The sequence below is a fragment of the Lissotriton vulgaris genome, chromosome 3_2 (assembly GCF_964263255.1).
Source record: "Lissotriton vulgaris chromosome 3_2, aLisVul1.2, whole genome shotgun sequence".
NCBI classification, from domain to species: Eukaryota; Metazoa; Chordata; class Amphibia; order Caudata; family Salamandridae; genus Lissotriton; species Lissotriton vulgaris.
Window position 1 is genome coordinate 170184903 of NC_141690.1, and position 7868 is coordinate 170192770.

Genomic DNA, 7868 nt, shown 5'->3' on the forward strand with positions numbered 1-7868 from the left:
GAGTGTCTGAACAGTTTCAGTGCTCCGTCCATCATCTCCTTGTGTTTGCTTTGTTTGCCCTTAGTTGTCAGGGTATGCCCAGACAAGGGTCCCTTCCTCACTTTGCCACTGGTTTCAAGCTAGCCTGGCTGATGAGGGCTGTTAGCCCAAAACGGGTCCCAGGACGCTTGTTTCTGGTCCAGGGAAGACATGGCTTGGCATATCAGGCTGGACTGTTTCCATGAGGCACAGGATCAAGTCTGATGTGTATATAACTGTGTCTGAACTGGGGTGGTAAAGTAAGCTAAAGAACGATGAAGGATTCAACCCACATCTGTGACTGGGGGTGAGTGTCGGAAAAATTTCAGCGCTCCGTCCATCATCTCCTTGTGTTTGCATTGTAAAGGAAATATGTCTGCACTAATATTAAGATGTGTGAAATTTGAAAACAGGTGAAAAACTAGATTTGATTAAATCCAAGACTGATTGGATTACAGTTATCCATTGTGGTCAAAGATGTTTTAACATTTTCAATCCATAAATTTATCGCTGGCCCCAATACATCTTAGATTCCAGCTGCTCTCTTATCAAAATATTGACCCAGTATATTCAGGGTCAGATGAATGAGAGCAAAGATAGGCCCAGCTACATCTGCATTCTCCCAAACAATTATTACCACACATAGTGTTATGAAGGCTTAATATTGGAGCCACTATGTTCTTGATTTCTGGGCTAAATCTTTTTCCTATCACAACACAAACTTCCCTAGTGTCAACCAGTGCAGGATCATTTGAATATTCTTGAAAATTTATGAGATGATCTCAAACACACCACAGGATGTCATGCTTCATACTGGGCATGTAGGAAGTGTTCTGTCTGTTCATTCACAAAAACATATGGAAATAGACATTGGCACAGATCGTCCGTGGGTAGTGAAGAGCTACATAAATTGCAATAGTGAAAATGTTATCTATATGATAATATGCCCCTGTTCACTGAGATATATAGGCATGCCCACACGTAAGATATGTTTGATATAGCTTAATACCAGAGTAATATCAGGTGTAAGAGAAGTACTACAAATATGACTACCCACTATTTAGAGCACAGACACTCTGACAAAGACCTAGAGTGGGCAGCTTCAGAAAAGATAGATCCCAAACATAATTGTAGCATTATTCAGAGACTTCTCGACAGGGAACAATTCTGGGTGTACCATTCCAAATCACATATACAAGGCCTAAACAATGAAATAGCCTGGCTACAGGTTGCTAACTGAGATCCCTCGTCACAAAGTTAATGGGAAACATGGACCATACTTAATGAAGATCACACTATCCACTACCAGAAGCTCCCTTTGTCCACAGGCAGGCCACTTGACGCCACACATTTGGCATTATTAGAATCCACATAATAATGCTTGGTATGTGGCTCAATACAGACATCTATGACTGATTACATAAGTAAAGGAAAAATGATAACGTCCATAGATCTCACAAGGCCTTTATCATTGTCCTGGCAGTATCATATTACACATTCTGATAACAAACCAGCTTTGATTCTCTACATGTAACCATTCTTTACAGTAATGAAAAATCATTCCTTGCAGAGCATTTCTTATGCAATGAATGATATTTTGGAAGCAGCACACAACATTCTATGATACATCATCAGACTTGATTTTCTCAATTAATTATTCTTCACAAAAAGAGTAATCCCTTTTTACAGAGCATTTCTGCTAACTAACAAGCCTTAAACTAATCTTAATTAATAAACAAATGGGCCCCCATAGAGTAATGAGTTATGGTTGGTGACCGCATTCAATAATACCTAACTTGGGTCACATTCCACAACTATTTTCTCCTTGGAATCCAGTTTGCATCAAGGGATTTCCCATTCTAAATATACAGCACGTGCAACATTACGGTATTACAACTCCCATGATCCCAGCATGTAATACACAGGTGACACACATGACCCACACCGCGGGTTCACAATTCCCATGACATTTTATGCTTGTTTGCGTTCTCAAAATGCATGTTCGTGAGATATTTCAACCCTAGCACCCAAACAGCGATTGCGAACAGTAAAAAAGTATCGCGAACAAGCAATTCTGCATGTTTTTTTACTGTTTCACTGAGATTTTCGTAAAGCGATTATGCAAATTCCGCCCACCCCTAGTACTAACCGTGAATAACAGCCATGTTCGTTTTTCAATATTGCAAGGCTACTTGTTCTCCATTGGCCAGAATGGGCTGTTAGAATTATTACATCTTATAATCCTAACTGACTGACTGACAGAACATGGTAGAAATAGTATACCTGAACTCAGAATAGTTAAGTACATCTTTTAGTAAAGTTGTTTTTAATATTCTGTCTTTGAAAATACCACTTTTAGAAAGCAGGTATTTTCTTGCCTAAACCTTTCAAGCCTGCCTCTGCTAGGTTGTGTATTCCTTATCTGGAGTTTGTGAGTGACAGGGCTGGGGGATTCCAAGAGACAGGATGAGTCAGCCCAGTGGTGAATAGAAAGATCTGTATCTAGATGGGAGGGAGGAGTTGCACCTGAACCTTGAATAGGGCTGTGTCTGCCTTCCACAATGCTGGCTCCACCTTCTGGGGAGCGGCTGATGTCTCTGCCTTGCACACTGAAAGAAGAGGAGGAGTCCTGTTAACAAAGTGCTCCAGGGCTGTACTTGCCTTCCACAATGCTCGCTCCACCTCCTGTGGGGCGTCTGATGTTTCTGCCCTGCACTGTGAAAGGAAAGGAGAAGTTTGGTAAACAGAGTGCTTCAGAAATGGTTTAGACTGGGCAAAGGCCCCTCTCCCCTCAGAGAACAAAGGATTTTGAGGTATAAATATTGGGACCCTGATCCCATGAAATTATATCACTTTTAGACTGCAAGAAGAAACCTTTTCTGAGGAGAGGAACCTGAGGAAAATGAGTAGAGTGTTGCTTGGGGGATTGGCCTGCAGTGGTTGCCTTACTGCCAAAGAAAGGAGAAAGGAACTTTGTGTACTTTGCTTACAACTTGTGAAGGATCTCCAACTGCTTGGAAAAGAGCTTGCCTCCTGCTGAAGTCTCAGGGACAACAGACTTCACCCCCATTCTCCCCAGAGTCATTGTGGAAGTGCCTGCTGCTGTTTTGGGCCTTCTGATGGACTGCGTGTCGCAAGGAGCTGGACGCGCGACTCAACGAAAAAGAAGCGTGTCGCCATCGCTGCTATTGCCGTCGCACTTCTGAACAAGGGTGTCGCCGCTGGAGTTGATGCACAGCACCGCTTCGAGAGAAGTGTTTTGCAACGAAGAGGAAGTGTGTCGCCCTCGCTGCTGCCTGCCATCGTACTTCTGAACAAGGGTGTCGCCGCTGGAATTGTCGCAATGCACTGCTTCGAGAGAAGGGTCTCGCAACGAAGAGGAAGTGTGTCATTGTCGCTGTTGCTGCTGTCGCACTTCTGAACAAGGGTGTCGCCGCTGGAAATTGTCGCATTGCACCGCATCGAGGAAAGAGCGTTGCATCCCCGGGAAGCACGCCACCGTCGGAGCTGCTGCGGCGCATTTCTGAACAAGGATGTCGCCGCTGTAGTTGTCGCATTGTGTGGAAGCTTCACGCAAGCATGGGAGAAGAGTGTTGCAGCTGAAGCTGTTGCCGTCGCAAGGGTGTAGCCGCTGCAGTACACGCATCGAACCGAGAACTTCTTGCGTCCCCGGAGAAGCGTGCCGCATCTGGAAAATCTTCATGTCTTTATTTCTTTGCAAATGAACTTTGCTGCATTTCCCTGCGGGCAACTTTGCTTGTCATGGAAGCGCAACGCATCATAAGGTACATTGACGCAAAGTTTTGTCATATGGATACTTCGTTACATATATTGCGTTAAGTTAGCATGAGTGTATTACATGTCTAACAGCCATTTTTCCTTCGGCTTCAGTTTTGCACACGACACCTACTTGTTGTTGTCGCTTTCACCCTAGAAGCGGTGATGTGATTTATTTGAGAATAATATGTTATTACTATGCTATCAGTTTTGCTTGGTACACTTGGTACAACTGTCTGCACACTGAGAGCTGCACACTCTAAGAATAACCTAACACAAGGTTGCTGGGAGGCCTGATCCTCGCACCACATTAGACATAACACTAATAATGTTGATGCCAACATTGGGCTCTACGCGGGTTTAAGATAGAGTTACAGGGAATGAATCAACACACTTGGTGCTGCGCATGAAGAGAGCTGGTAGCTGTTGATGTGATCTACTCCTACTGACATTTAGAGGTATGGGTCCGCCCTGCTAAAACCCGAATGAGACCTTCTTAGATATAATATAATATGCTAAATAGGGTGCGCAAAATATAGGTGATACAGGTTTCTATAGATTTTGCATTGTAACATGCTATCACCTTTTGCTTACTATGGATTAGTGACTATGCTGATAACTCTGATTTTTATAATATGCATTTTGGTATTATACAAGATACTGCGTTTGAGAACCTTGCATTGAATAATAAATATTTCAAACTTGCACGTGTGTTCTTTGACTCTCAGTTTTGGTTTGAAATGATTATATAACGAAAGAGTGTTCATGTGTTCCACGATTCCTGAGGTTATCTAAAGATCATGTTCTGGTTTGTCTAAGACATTGATCATTTCATAATGATCCATGAGACACTGTAGCTAGCTAGGTAAGGGGATTTCTGATACTGAGATGAGTTTTGGATCATCCTAACTCACTGAGGTTCTAGATCTCTATGCACAGTTCTGTGAGAGAACGGAAACCCTGCTACATGGCGCCCGTACGTTGTTGGCCTTATATCATGACACTCGAGTAGTATATCATTCAAACCTTAACCTCTTCATTCCCGTTTCCAGAAAACGGTGGTGTCGGAAAAACCTACCTGTTTATACAATAGGTCTTTTCAAGCTTGATTTCTTCTAAAACGGTTTCTTTGATTTACTACCCAGTTGTGCTACAAAGTGTTCTTTGTCTTTTTTCTCTTCCTGTGCTAACATGGCCGTGGACATCCCACAGCATAGCCGCATTGCGGTTCGTGACCACTTGCGGGCATATAATGTCCCTGTGGATGGCTTAGCTGTGGTTCTAGTGGTGAGTGCGGAACATGCGTACCCGTACGAATTGTTTTATTCATGGGTGACATTTCCGGCAGTGGACGCTAATTCTGGTGTGTTCCATTCATACACTGCTTCGGCTGTACCGGTGGCTTATGCTCCGTACAGGGCACTGGAAGTACCTATAGATGTTTGGCAGCACGGAGTTTGGTTTGGTGGCGCCCTACCCCATTCTTTAACCAATCCGAGGTTAGGTCCTTTGTCCATTCCGGGCACAAATTGGCCCGCTTTGGGTGGATTTACTCCTCACCCTAATCGCGCCACTTGTAATGTGGGTGACCTGCGGCGTCTTCATGAAGTCGCGGTTGGAGTGATTAGGGCGCTTGTTCATTACATAGGTCGTAATGTTCATGGCGCAGCCCCTGCGGGTGCGCAGCTTCGAGCGGAACAGGCTGGTTTGAAAATCAGTCCTGTCATGGTGAATTCCGTGATGGGCAAGAAGCCCCAGGATAAGGATGATTTTCCTTTCTGGCTTGCCGAGAAATTCGACCAGCTGGAGGCTGTGTTTCCTAATACGACTCCTGGTGAAAAACACCGGATTCTTACACTTAGTTTACCGAAAGATTTAGCCCCTGAACTTGTTGACTGTGAAACATGGGGTAAGACTTTTGCAGCGGTTTATTCGAGGTGCTATGGCACCCCGACTGTGTCCAACCTTTCTGCGGTCCTTAAACGTGTTCAAGATGATCACGGACCAGAGTCGGCGGTTGAATTGGGTATGCGCCTGAGTGGCTCCTTTGATGTGGTTTGCGAACTAATCCTTGCGAATGTCAAGGGAGATGCAGTGAACTTTCAGGTGGCCAATGCTCTGGCGTTAGTTCCCGATGCCGATAAACCCCGTCAGTTAGCAAGGATTATTGTGGCGGCTTATAAAATGGTTGGCCGCACTTCTAAGGGTGTGAAGGCTTTTTCTGAAAAGGAGAAGAAACAGCCCCAGGGACAATCTTCGGAAACGGGTGGACAACCCAAGTCCAAGAAACAGAATTGGCCGAAAAAGCAGAATCAGGGTAAGCAGCAACAACAACAACAGCAGACACAGGTTTCTAGTCCTGCGCCTTCGCTGCCTGCGCAGTCGGATCGAGTTTATGATTTGCGCGATCGCGCGACGATTACATCGCCTGAGAGATTTCAGGCTTCTGACCAACGCTCTCCTCGTTCCTTTCAGGACTCATCGGCTCCGTCAACCGGTGGTGGAGGGGGCGGCAGGGGCAGGGGTGGCCAGCAAGGACGTGGTCAGCCCCGCCCGTGAAGTGAAGGGGATCAGCGGGACGGCTCTACGCCCAAGAGACCGCAGTTTGCCAAGTAGAAAGTCGCAGCCTTGACGGCGCATCGATATGCCCCAGATAGTGAGAACGCGGCTTCGGAATCTGACGTGGGCTCTGACCTTGCTGGACAGCGCGGCGGAGATTACCATAGTGAGAGAGGCCCTCCGTCCACTGTTGAAGGTGACAGCGACTGACACTTATGTTGTGATTGAAACGGCTGATACACATGTTGCTCCCCCTGAACGACTTTTTGAAATTGTCCTGTTAATAGAAGGTGACATGCAGCGAACTGTAAAAGGGGTATTTTGGGAAAATCTTTCGCCTACGTATGACATTTTGCTTTCGGAGGCTGACTGGCCCCCACCTTTTGTTCTCGCAGCTCCGCGAGGGGAGGAGGTGATCCTCCCCAGTTTCGCGCACACTGTATCGAGAGTGGAAGCGCTGCATTTTGCAGAAGAGTGGGCTCTGGCGCTTGCGCCGGCTGTGTACCGAAATCAGTGTGGCTGGGATAAATTGTCCCCTAGCCATGAGATTCCTTTACGGTCTCAGCCGCAGCCACAACCTCAGTATCCCATACGGCGTGAAGCTAAAGCTTCTGTCGCGGCTATCCTTGAACAATTGGAATATCAAGGTGTAATTGAAACGTGTGTGTCACCAATGAATAACCCCCTTTTTACTGTGAACAAGCCAGACGGCTCATATCGTCTGGTTTTGGATTATCCGCATTTGAACTCGCATTGCCGTAACTGTGCAGTACAGAATACTCACGGCTCTGCCCTAGTGAATAGTCTTGAGCGTAAACAGTTCAAAACCACGCTTGACATTTCCAATGGTTTTTATGCACACAGATTAGATGGTCTAAGTTCCCAATGGACCAGTTTTACGTGCGGCGGTGTACAAAAAATGTTTAAACGGCTTCCAATGGGCTATAAGAATAGTCCTGGAGTATTTTCCGCCCGCATAGTCTCTCTTTTGGAGAGCTTCGATCCAGTTGCTTGTTCTTATGTGGATGACATTTATCTCACAGACGACGAACTTTGGGAGCATCTGTGTCGAGTAAATAGCATAATTTGTAACTTTGCAGACATGGGTTACAAGTTTAACTTTGCAAAATCACACATTGCGGAGTACACAGTGTTGTTTCTGGGTTATGAACTTAACCACGAAGGAAAGGGGTTGGCTCCTCACTTCCTGGAGAAGTGCGCGCAGTTGCGCTCTCCGACAACGCTGAAAAAATTACAGTCTTTACTGGGTTTTTTAAATTTCGGGAGGACATACATTCCGGAATATGCCCAGCGTATCAAGCCTTTGTATGCTTTGATACAACCATCTTTTTCCAAGTCATGCTGGCTGCCTGAGCATTCGGCGATTCTGCAGTCACTGCAGGCGGATTTGCTCGCATCTGATTACTTACAGACTCGTGATAACCAGACCAATCTAGTGATAAGAATTATCCCTGGGGCGGTGGGTTTCACGTACCTGACTTTTAATGAAGGGG